The sequence below is a fragment of the Physella acuta genome, unplaced genomic scaffold (assembly GCF_028476545.2).
Source record: "Physella acuta isolate Inbredline_101_S28 unplaced genomic scaffold, ASM2847654v3 ptg000895l, whole genome shotgun sequence".
In the NCBI taxonomy this organism is placed as follows: domain Eukaryota; kingdom Metazoa; phylum Mollusca; class Gastropoda; family Physidae; genus Physella; species Physella acuta.
The window spans coordinates 114,799-127,649 of NW_026732412.1; positions in this window are offsets into that span (position 1 = coordinate 114,799).

Below are 12,851 nucleotides of genomic sequence, written 5' to 3' on the forward strand. Positions count from 1 at the left end.
CATGTATCGAACGAATAGCATAGTTTTAGCAGCCAAAGCAATAATGAAAAAAAACACATTAGTTTTATTTTCTTCTTTTCATTGTATTAATTATAAATAACGCACATTTGTAAAAAAAACTAAAAAAAAAAATTTAACCTAAACACATGAATATTAACTTAGAATTATAATTAAACATTTCAAATTAAACTTAAACCTGACATTTGCAATTCATTAACAAATCTAATAAAACATACGACTTAAGCTTAAAATACTTGTCGGCGAAATAAATATGTTAGTCGTTACAGCACACAAGTATATTGAAAATGTGATTGAGAGTTTTAAAACGTTAAGATAAAACAGAACATGCCTTGACACCAGATGAGAACTGCTAAAATATTGTGCGTACAAAATGCCGCCATTAGATAGTAGGGTGGTGAGACCAATGTATGTATATATATATATATATATATATATATATATATATATATATAGGCCTTTATAGACCTTGGGGATATATATGTTTTTTTTTCGGGGGTTGGGGGTGACACCATGATGTGCCGCACCAGGTGACACCCAACCTAGCGACGCCCCACTGCTTGACACAACACAACACTAGATACCAAACTTTTACTTTACGTTACTGATCATTTGCCGCCTTATTGAATTTGACATATTTTTAATTAGTTAATTTTTAAGTAATATATTATACACAATTAACTTAAACAGGGACAGTGCTATAATTATAAATAATTACTTTAAAAAAAGTAACCGTCACACATGCATACATAAATATTTGATTTCATTTTTTTTTTTACTGTGTTGATGATTTTTCATTTACTTTGAAGATGACTTGATAGACGTAAAAAAAAACACCCGGTAATGAAAGTAATATTTTTCAAAACATTATACAGACTTAACGTTTTGGAGAAACATAACTGCGCATACTGTTCCAGCTTTTGCTAGAGATAAATACTTTGTTAAAAAATGGAAAAAAATATGTATTACTTTAGGCTTTGTCCACTGTGAGCTTTAAAGTTTGTTTGTGTCTACATAAAGCCTACTTGATGTATTAATACTTGGAAATAAAGCGTTTTATACAATCAAAAATGTATTGATCTGTTAGAAAACAGATTGCGAACAGGCATGATTAAATTAAGTACAATTTTCACACACTTTATATATATATATATATAATGTTCATCACACACTGTACCTCTCAAACCACGGAAATTTTGCTTTAAGTGTCTTATTCTACACAGACGTTATAAAGTTACCCTAAACTATCATCCCTATTTACACATTCAAGTAGATAATGTTGCATAAACGTTACATCGCCCACAATATACTAATGTTGCTCTAAGCTTTTTGAAACTACGAAAGATATATTAACTTACAATATAACTTGTGGTGTTTAAAATAGAGGTGCCTCACAAAATTGACATGTATTTTATTACTTCCCTTATCAAGTTAATGTAATTAAGGGATACAACTTAAACATATCAACAAAACTATGTATTAAAATTAAGATTATTTAAATAATATATGACTGTATAATTGTATAAAAGTGCAAAACAAAACAAATATATCTATCAGTAAAATTGTACAACTATTTTTTGTTTTGTTTCTAAAGTACATTTTGTCTTGAAAAATTAATATGAATCAAACCTCTTAAAGTATTTCTTAGAGATTAAATATTTTTTAAATTTAAAATATTCTTACTCCATCCAAAATATAGTGTGATTACTCTTATTTTGTGATATTATTTCTAAATACAAAACTATACATTTTATGTATTATAAGGAATGAACAATGTTATAAAGAAAGAGTTTAGCGTGGTCGTTGTGTACTTATCAGGGTGTGGTGGACACTGACGTGGGTATATTTTTCCTATATAAAAGAGAAAATATGCCTTAAACTAACATACATGAGTGCTACTGTAGATTCGTCGTTAAGATTAACACGAAATACATACAATACATAATGTTATAGATGTATGCAAGCATGTTCAAGGTGATGGTTTATGTGTCACTACTCACAGTGCATACTTTTTGTATAACCGATGTTGTCAATTATCTACATATATTATTAATACTTTTATTTTCAAATAGAAATAATTACATAGATAGTATAAAAACCATCAAAGCGTTTTTAATGAAATCATATCATATTTAACACAGTATTAAAATGTTAACTACATATTAATGTGTTGTTTTAGTTACCATGAAATAGAAATGTTATTCTAAATATAAAAAAACAAAACAAAAAACAAACCTTCTCTAATTTGCTGTGTAGTCTCAACTGACTCACCTGTAGGCCTATGTGATACAGTCTTTGTTGTTTTAGCTTTGTTTACTACACATCACACGGTCCACGTCTTTAGCTCTCTCCCCCACCCCCACCCGCACTATCACCACCCCGCCCACTACCCAGCATATTACTAGCTACAGTTATTGCAAGATAAATAACAATTTAATGTTTTGTAGAGTCCAGCCAGGAAATGACCAGGATGGCAGGTGACCCAGGAATAAGCCACTCGTTATACACGATATAGTCTAAACTAAGTTTCTATTGAATCAGTTTGAGCTACATTCAGCTTTATCGAATTTTCCTAACTTATCACTTAATGAATCTCCGTCACTACGTAAATACCAGGATATGACCTGTACATGTGTACCAGTGTTTCTTTCAGCCAACTCTATACAAAGTGCGACCACTGCACACCCTCCACTACCTGGGACAAAATAGGAACAAAATTAGTGTATATATGCTTTAGCCAGTGTCTGACCCACTGAAGGTTCCAAGTGTCTCTCGATAGTTTCAAGTGACCAGCCTCCCCCACCCCCGGGACAAATATGTCTAAAAGAAACGATTGTTTGTATATCAATGTTTTCACCTCAGTCATCTTCTTTCCAATCAGAGTACAGACTGACCACACACACCTAGAAAGCTGTTACATCCATTTGAGCATAGGACGACATTTTCTGAAATACTGCTTGATATTTCAGTCATAAATTAATTGATTAAAACCTGCAATACACAGGTCCACTGTCCTGGTACATTGTGTTAATGAACCAGACCATCTGTTCACCAAACTACATTTCACCGAATTGTGTTACTGCCCTACCCTGTTTATGTTACTTTCTTGCGCTATCAACGCTACTCTGATATTCTAGCTACACTATTGTTTTAACGTAAATTCGCTAATGTCATATCCTTACTACGCTACTGTCCTAACTACACAGATGTTTCACCATTCTATAAATAAAATTAACCTGTCAATATTTGCTTTTTAATTGAAATTTAATCTAAAATGAAGAACAAGTTTTTTTTCTTAATCATTTCCCTTTGACTCACATTATAACGCCAGGGACGACAACCTCTACTTAAAGTTAACAAAGCTTCTGATCGGCTGACCGTCACACGTGAACTCGGTCGGGTCATTTTTTTAATGCCTTTTTTTCTAAATTGTATTGTTTGTATTGTGCTGCTGACTATATATAAATAGAACAAAATCAGTAATGTAAATAATATAGTTCAAACATTAATTATTTTAAGTATCTGGGACCAACTATACCTATACGTATTTATATTGTTTTTATTTTGGAGAATGTTAATACAAGAACCATACCTGCTCATGTTTGCCAGTGATTAATTTAACATTAAAATCTTATATTGAAATATAATCAACACATTAATTTAACGGCTTTTTAGTTATTGGTAAGAGTAGCGTTGGTAAACAAAGGTTAGATATATTAGAACATACGAAGTAGACTTACTTTACTTAGTTCCCTTTACTCTTTCTGTACATTTGCAGCATATCTACTTAGGAACTCAGGCATAATCCTCCATTTTGTCCGGACTATAATATAATTCAAATATTAATTATGTTGAGTTTTGTTGACTAAATATATGTATGCGTACTTAGCTTGTTTGTATATGGAGAATGTAATAAAACAACAATAACTGCTTTTATTGTCCAATCATTTGTCAGTGATTAATTCATTATTAAATATGTGATATTGAAACACAATCAACTCATTAATGTAATGCATGTTTAGTTATTTTATTTTGATAACGTAAGAATAGTTATAGAAACGAACGGTTAAATAGACTCAAAAAATTAAACTAATGAGGTTGTATTGGATATGGCTTGACTGACTTGACTCCTTCTAAAGCGTATGAAATTCAGCCATACCCCTCCACTTTGCCCGGACCACGGCTGTGTATTTTACCATCTTCCAAGACATCCATGTGGTATTGTGTTTTTTAACAAGACTCCGACTACAGGTATGTTTTGGCGCCCTACCCTTCCGCCTTCCCTAGAGGTTCCACCCAAGGGCTGTCGTGTCACATTTGTGTGAGCCATTTGTCAGCTACTTCTTATCTGCAATGCCATGGTCTCCTGCATTGTCTTTCTAAACGTGGGTGTGTTATACTCGGTGTCCTTAACCTACTAGATTTATTATTAACAACACAGTATTGGAAACAAAATTAACATTTTTTTTTTTAAAAATGCAGGCTTTAAAGATAAGATCTACTTTAAACTACACAATATCAAATCAAATTATATTTTTACTCAAATTATAGTTAACTGTTTAATAAAATTATGTGTAACTAAATAAAGGATCAGCAATAGCACACAGTTATGCCAGTGCATCTGATTTACCAGATCTCTGATAAGAACGTTCTACTTTTTAGTTTAGATTTCTGTATCGCTTCTCAGCTGTAACGACACTTTCCAGTGACATTGACTTATGTTTTATGCGGTCCAGTCCATATGGAGACCATCTTGGAAACATCACATTGTTGGGTGACTGCAATGTAGAATAGACAGTAAACTGTGATTCTGTTCATAGAAGCTTAACCTACACCAATCGTCTGTATTTGACTCAATGCCCCAAATGTAAACAATGCATTTCTGTAGTTTTATTAACGCCACGGATGTGACAATCTTGGAAGTCTGTTCGAAGTATCTTAGTACCACGTCTATTTGTTATTTTTTTCTTATACTTTAACGAGCCAAGGTTTTTAACATACACCCCGAGCACTGGAACAGGTCGACCATTAACTTCGCCTAGTTACTTCCCATTATAATAAATCATTGTGTTCAAGGTTTGCAACCTATAAAAAATAAATAACGGTTAAATATTTATGATAAGTGAAACACTTGAATTATAAATGTAAATTGTATCATTTTATTTCTTAATAAATAATGACTTTAATTGAGATATGGAATTAATTTGCTGTATGTTAAAAAAAACGGAATTTATGAGCTCCATTTTACTTTTATATGGACACATTATCTATAATAAGTGCGCAACTTATAGACTCTTTATAATTCAAAATATTTCATCAGTTGGTTTCTGTGTCATGCATTTTAAAAATAAAACCTTGTATACAAAAAAAAAAAAAAAAAAAAAAAAAAAAAAAAAAAAAAAATGTAATATTATACTGAAGATAATGTATTTTCCCAATACATTTCTAACAACATTAATTTGACTCCAACCCGCACAACCCCCCCCATCCCCACTTTGTTTTGCATCATTTATCATTTGTCATTCAGTTTCCAATTGTTGCTTATTAGTGTTGTTTTATTTATATAGCTTACAAACAAACATTGTAAAGTTATCATTTGACACTATTTTACTATTATCAAATATGTACGTACATTGGTCCACAACGTACAAAATCACACCAATGACCCCTCCTCCTTTTGTATTCATGTTATTATCCCTAAATTAATACTTACAGTTGTTTTGTTAACTTTTATAACATGTACGGCCTTATTTGAACTCTTTTATGAGAACACTGTTCATCAATGTTTTTACCTTTAAAACTCCACTGTATCCCCACACCCCGCAATAGCTACACGCCTACCCACCCCTAACCTGTCGGTACTAAACATCCAAATAAACATAAACACCGTCTTGAACATACTAACCTTTCACCCTCCCGCAAAACCGTTCACACAGCAATCTGTTCGTCAAACCCTGCCCCACCCACACACACTATAAATAGTAACACCTCAGCAGTTAGATGACACAGCACATAATTTGACGCTTGGCTTGCCTTAAACACACACAGACACCCTCTTCACGCCCCGTCACACATCTACCCCCTCCCCTCTGTCAACTTCACCCTCAGACATGATAATCCCACATCCCCTTTAACTGTTCCAACGACCCCATTCAACATCAAATTCTAATATATATTCATTTACTTATTTAAAGTTATAAATCTTGCTTCTTTCCCCTCATCTTTCACACAGCAACCTTTTGAAAACGCAACGCGACCAGTATATACATAAACACTATTTTAACTAGTCAACATAATTTGTTTCTCTACATAAAAAATGTTTCACTGTCCCATTGACTCTCCATAACCACCCCCCCCCCCCCCGTCTTTAAACAGTTTCCTCTCCACTCCCCACCCGGACTCCTGGCACTTTCATTTGACCTTCACCACTTTTACTGTTATCCGTTTCAATTCTGTATGATCTCATAAATGACATCATGTAAATTTTATTATGTGCATTTGCAAAACCTTTCGTTTTCAGTTGGTGTCGAAATAATGTAAAGAAGTTGATATTGCTGTAGGCCTACTTGTTTTAAATTGCAAATAAAAGTAATTAAAAAAAAAAAATAAATAAATAAATAAAAAAACGTATTTTGTGCGTTTTTTTTTTATTAAGCAACTCTATTTTAGTATACGGAATCTATTTATAATGTTGACGACATAAAAGCAGCACCTTGCACTTAGGGGTCATCCATAAATGACGTCACACTCGGGTTCCGTAATTTTGTGACGGTGTGTGATGAGGGAGGGGGGGGGGGTCGTTCAGATGGTGTGACGTCACTTTTTGCATTGTAAAAAAAAGCAATGTTAGAAAACGAGTTTTTGCCGTTATTTCGCGTTTTAGAAAACGGTTTTAATAGTTGTAATAAGAATTGATCAAAATATCGATGTTTTAGAAAAATCCAACAGCAATTTCGAGGGGAATTGTCGGCTGATGTGTGACGTCATTTTAAGGGGGGGGGGTCTGGCTTTTTGTGACGACGTGTGACGGAGGGGTGGGGGAGGTAAAAATCGTCAAAAAAGCGTGACGTCATTTACGGATGACCCCATAGGCCGATATGCACAAATCTAACTCTCGATTTATTGTTTCATTTAATATTTTTCCTTTTTTTTTATTTCTGCTAATTATCTCTTTCTTATAAGGTTTCTGATCGCAGAACACATTATAGTTAAAGGATCGGGTTTTGTGAGGCACAAAACAAGATGTTAAAAAATCAGGTGCCCTTAATTTTGGGTTCGAGGGCAATTTTTAAATGTGTTTTCTATTATTTAGGAAAACTTAAATAGTTTAAAGAAACTACTTACGTTAACCTTTATTTACAGAGCAAGTTTAACATCTGCACGTGAAATGATTTTTTTATAAAACCGTTGGTCACTGTATGGGATACACTGTGCTTTGTCCACAAGTGATTTGACCGTTGTGTGTTTAACTTTGGCTTTCGCAAACAGATAGGCTTTTTTTCACTTTGCTGTTCGGGTAAAATAATTTTATTTGATTTCCTTTATATCAATACTGTGTTCAGTATTGAGGTAACTTTTTTTTTTTTAAAGTTAAAGCATTAGGTAAAAAAAAAAATTAAACACATCTATATACATTCAAATTTAAAAAAATATATTAACAAAGATACCGTTTGTTTTTGTTCTTTTCATGTTTCATTTAAACCGCAAAACTTAATAAGTTGTCAGTTGTTTTTTTTTTTTCATGCGACCATTAAGTCCACATAAAACCAACTAAATGTATTATTAATAGCACAATATATGGAAAAAAAATAATTAAAAATAATATTCGTTAAGATCTACTTTAAACTACACCTGGTAACATCAAATCATAATTTTAGGCAAATTATAGTTAAATGTTTAATAAAATTATGTTTAACTAAATAAAGGATCAGCAATAGCACGCAGTTATGCCAGTGTATCTGACTTACCAGATCTCCGATAAGAACGTTCTACTTTTTAGTTTAGATTTCTGTATCGCTTCTCAGCTGTAACGACACTTTCTAATGACATTGACTTATTTTTTATGTGGTCAAGTCCAAATGCAGACCATCTTGGAAACCCACACCAATCTCTGTATTAGACTCAATGCCCCAAATGTAAACAATGCATTTCTGTAGTTTTATTAACGACACGGATGTGACGACCCTAGAAGAGTTTTCGAAGTATGTTAGCACCATGTTGTTTGTTTGTCCACTTTAACGAGAAAAGGTTTGTAACATACACCCTGAGAATTGCAACATGTCGACCATTAATTTTACCTAGTTACTTCCCATTACCACAAATCTATGTTTTCAAGGGATGCAACATGTACAAAAAAAATAATGGTGAACTGTTTATGTACGGTGAATATTTAGTTCCTCCCAGTATTTAGTTCCTCCCAGTATTTATTATTCAATTGTAGGTAAGGTATTGTAGTTTTTTATCAATGTTAAACTCTTCTAAAACAAAAAAGCAATATCGCACTTTATCCTAACATGTTTTTTTTTACTTCAGCACCCTTATAAAAAATATATTCCTACCCTCTTGTAAGGTGTTATACAATCCTTCATCTTCGTTCTTAAGTTTAGTATGGGAAGGGATTCACTCCAACACAGTTAAGCATAAGTGTCAACTGGTTATGCACCATACAGTTCATTAACTCAGATTTCAGCCTGCTTTTCTTTCTGGATTTGCTTCCATAGTCTTTGTTCAATGCACACAAAAAAAAGATTATCTAGAGTTTCTAATAATGTCCGCAATACAATTAATCTAACATTTTTAATAGTCTAAGTTTAAATGTCTAAACAATAATTTGTCAAATATCTAAGACATTTGATTTTTATTAATTTTTAATGAAAAAGTGGTTTAAGAAACAAAACAAACTGATAAAGAAATATCTATTTTGTTTGGCATGTTTATACTTTTGTACCATCATATTTTAATACACAGTTTAGTTATTTGGTTTAAGTTGTATCCATTGTTTCCCCGTTCGTGGCACCCGAGTGACTGTCATGTCACATGTGAGTGAGACTTTCTAAATGTGTGCTCCACCAGAGTGACTGTCATGTCACATGTGTGTGAGACTTTCTAAATGTGTGCTCCACCCGTGTGACTGTCATGTCACATGTGTGTGAGACTTTCTAAATGTGTGCTCCACCCGAGTGACTGTCATGTCACATGTGTGTGAGACTTTCTAAATGTGTGCTCCACCCGAGTGCCTGTCATGTCACATGTGTGTGAGACTTTCTAAATGTGTACTCCACCCGAGTGGCTGTCATGTCACATGTGTGTGAGACTTTCTAAATGTGTGCTCCACCCGAGTGGCTGTCATGTCACATGTGTGTGAGACTTTCCAAATGTGTGCTCCACACGAGTGACTGTCATGTCACATGTGTGTGCTCCACCCGAGTGACTGTCATGTCACATGTGTGTGAGACTTTCTAAATGTGTGCTCCACCCGAGTGACTGTCATGTCACATGTGTGTGTGACTTTCTAAATGTCTGCTCCACCCGAGTGACTGTCATGTCACATGTGTGTGAGACTTTCCAAATGTGTGCTCCACCCGAATGACTGTCATGTCACATGTGTGTGAGACTTTCTAAATGTGTGCTCCACCCGAGTGACTGTCATGTCACATGTGTGTGTGACTTTCTAAATGTCTGCTCCACCCGAGTGACTGTCATGTCACATGTGTGTGAGACTTTCCAAATGTGTGCTCCACCCGAGTGACTGTCATGTCACATGTGTGTGCTCCACCCGAGTGACTGTCATGTCACATGTGTGTGAGACTTTCTAAATGTGTGCTCCACCCGAGTGCCTGTCATGTCACATGTGTGTGAGACTTTCTAAATGTGTGCTCCACCCGAGTGACTGTCATGTCACATGTGTGTGTGACTTTCTAAATGTCTGCTCCACCCGAGTGACTGTCATGTCACATGTGTGTGAGACTTTCCAAATGTGTGCTCCACCCGAATGACTGTCATGTCACATGTGTGTGTGACTTTCCAAATGTCTGCTCCACCCGAGTGACTGTCATGTCACATGTGTGTGAGACTTTCCAAATGTGTGCTCCACCCGAATGACTGTCATGTCACATGTGTGTGAGACTTTCTAAATGTGTGCTCCACCCACTTCCTCCTGATCATTAATGTCATGGGTTCCTGCCTTTTCTTTCTACACATGTCTATGTTAGACAATATATTGCCCTGCCGATCATGTAGATGTAGAAACAAAACGATTAAAACATTCAGATTTCGAACGCGAGTTTTACTTTTTGGGATACGGTTTGACTAAAATGTGTATTACTTTAGTCCCTGTCCACTATTAGCCATTGGAAGCTTGTTGTGTCTACATCAGGCCAACGTATTGTATTACCATTGAGAAATAAAGCGCCAGTTAGGCTACATGTTCAACAGTTTATAAAAAAAAAAGAAAACAATATTGATCTATTAGAAAAGATTTGGCGACCTGCATAATTAAACCAATTAAAGTTTTTACTCAAAGTACATATACAGTTGATACTATAATAGATTTCAAGTTAACTAAACTGTCGATCGACAAAATGATGCAAGTAGTTCAGTACATCTTATTTGCCAGATCTATTTTTAATCACAATACATTTTTTTTTCTGTCAGAATTATATATTGTTTTTCAGCTACAACAACATTTTCCAGGAAAGTTGACTTTTGTCTCGTACAGTCCATACGTAGTTCATCAAGTAAACAACCCATTATGCGTGACTACATTGTATAAGAGACAGTGGACTGTAAAATCGTCAATGGAAATATTGTTTCCGTTTGAGCTTTACCATCATCTTTCGTCTGTATTTGATTTCATGTTTCAAATGAAAACAAGACAGGTCTGTAGTTTTCTCCACGACGCGGATGTGACGACCTCGGATGTGTGTTGGAAGTATGTTAGCTAAAAGAACGTTCTACTTTTTAGTTTAGATTTCTGTATCGCTAGTCAGTTGAAACGACACTTTCCAGTGACATTGACTATGTTTTATGCGGTCCAGTCCATATGGAGACATTCTTGGAACCGTCACATTGTTGGGTGACTGTAATGTAGAATAGACGGTAAACTGTGATTCTGTTCATTGAAGCTTAACCTACACCAATCTTCTGTATAAGACTCAATGCCCCAAATGTAAACAATGCATTTCTGTAGTTTTATTAACGCCACGGATGTGATAACCTCGTAAATGTGTTCGAAATATCTTAGCACAATGTCTATTGGTTTTTATATTTTAATTTTTTAAATTTTAATTTTAATTTTAATTTATTATTTTATTATTTTTTTTTTAAATTTTCCATTGCCTGGGTAATACTGCAACCTTAAAATCATACAGGCATTGACAAAAAAAAGTCAAACATTTCCTGCTATTGTGGTGGTATGATAATGTTAACATAAATGTAGAGCATATTCAAACAAATATATTTACATATATATGTTAATTATATAAATACAATGATATTTAATTAAGTAAAAAAATGATTTACATCAATCGATTGATTAAGTTAACGAAAATTCCGTTCAATTAGATTAACGTTGGCGATACGCCGCTACCATTTTATATGCCAATCAATTTATTGTTACCAAAAGTCTCTACAAACTAAAAATGTTATACAAATTTCAAAATCACATATAGAAGCTATCAGTATAATACACTTACTTATCTTGAGAAGTAAATTAAGTTGATCCATATTAAATCAAATTTTAAAGGAGTTGGTTGGGAATAGACAAGCATCTGTCTCCGTGTGATCTAAACTTTTAAAAAGTCGTTATTAATGAATGGTGTCTAAAGTAGAGGTGCATGACATAAATGACAAGCATGTGTTACTTCCCTTTCAGCTATCAATGTACACAAGGGATACAACCTAAACATATGTATTAAATTATTTATTAAAATTAAGTTCATTTACATTTTTGTAGGTACACATTTATAAACATATTAAATAAGACAAATATTTGAATATCAGTATGAATGACGTAATGTTTTTTTTTTCTTGAAAGCATTTTTGTGTGCGTTAAAAATATAGATAAATTGTAACACCTTAGATATGTTAAACATTCATTCTTACATATATTATCTTTAATAATTGTGCAATGTTTGTAGACACGTATCTTTGAATAATTTTCCTTTAATTTTTCCCCTTAGAAACTCACATATAATTTAACAGTACCCAAAGTACAGACATGCTCACTACCTGGTAAGGTAAAATTTGATTTTACAAACAAAGCAGCACGTCTTTAAAAACAACTACGTATATATGTAATTTTGTGTTATCCTTTCCTCTCTAATTAGTATTTCTCATTAATTCTACATAATTTATATATTGGTTTAAAATAATATAATACCTTAGAACAGGGGTTCCCAACCCTGTGCCCGCGGGCGCCATGGCGCCCGCCGAACGATTCGTGTGTGCCCGCCTCTCACTATTCGACGGAGACAAAAAAAATTTCATAAACATTATTGAAATGTTGAAGGGAATGGAAATCAAAAGTTTAAGGGGGGTCGGGGGGTGCAAATCGAAAGTTTGAGGGGGGGGGGGAGGTGCATCTCGAAAGTTTGAGGGAGGGGGGGTGTGCAAATCAAAAGTTTGAGGGGGGGGTGCAAATCGAAAGTTTGAGGGAGGGTTACGCCTCTGGAAGGAGTTTGTCGATTTAAAATAGGTGGTGCCCGCCACCCTACCGATATTTTAGAACGTGCTCTAAAGTAAAAAAAAGGTTGGGAACCCCTGCCTTAGAAGAAGGTAGGATATGGAGGCGCCAATGTATTTTATGATGGTGCTGAAGTAACAAAATGCTAGGC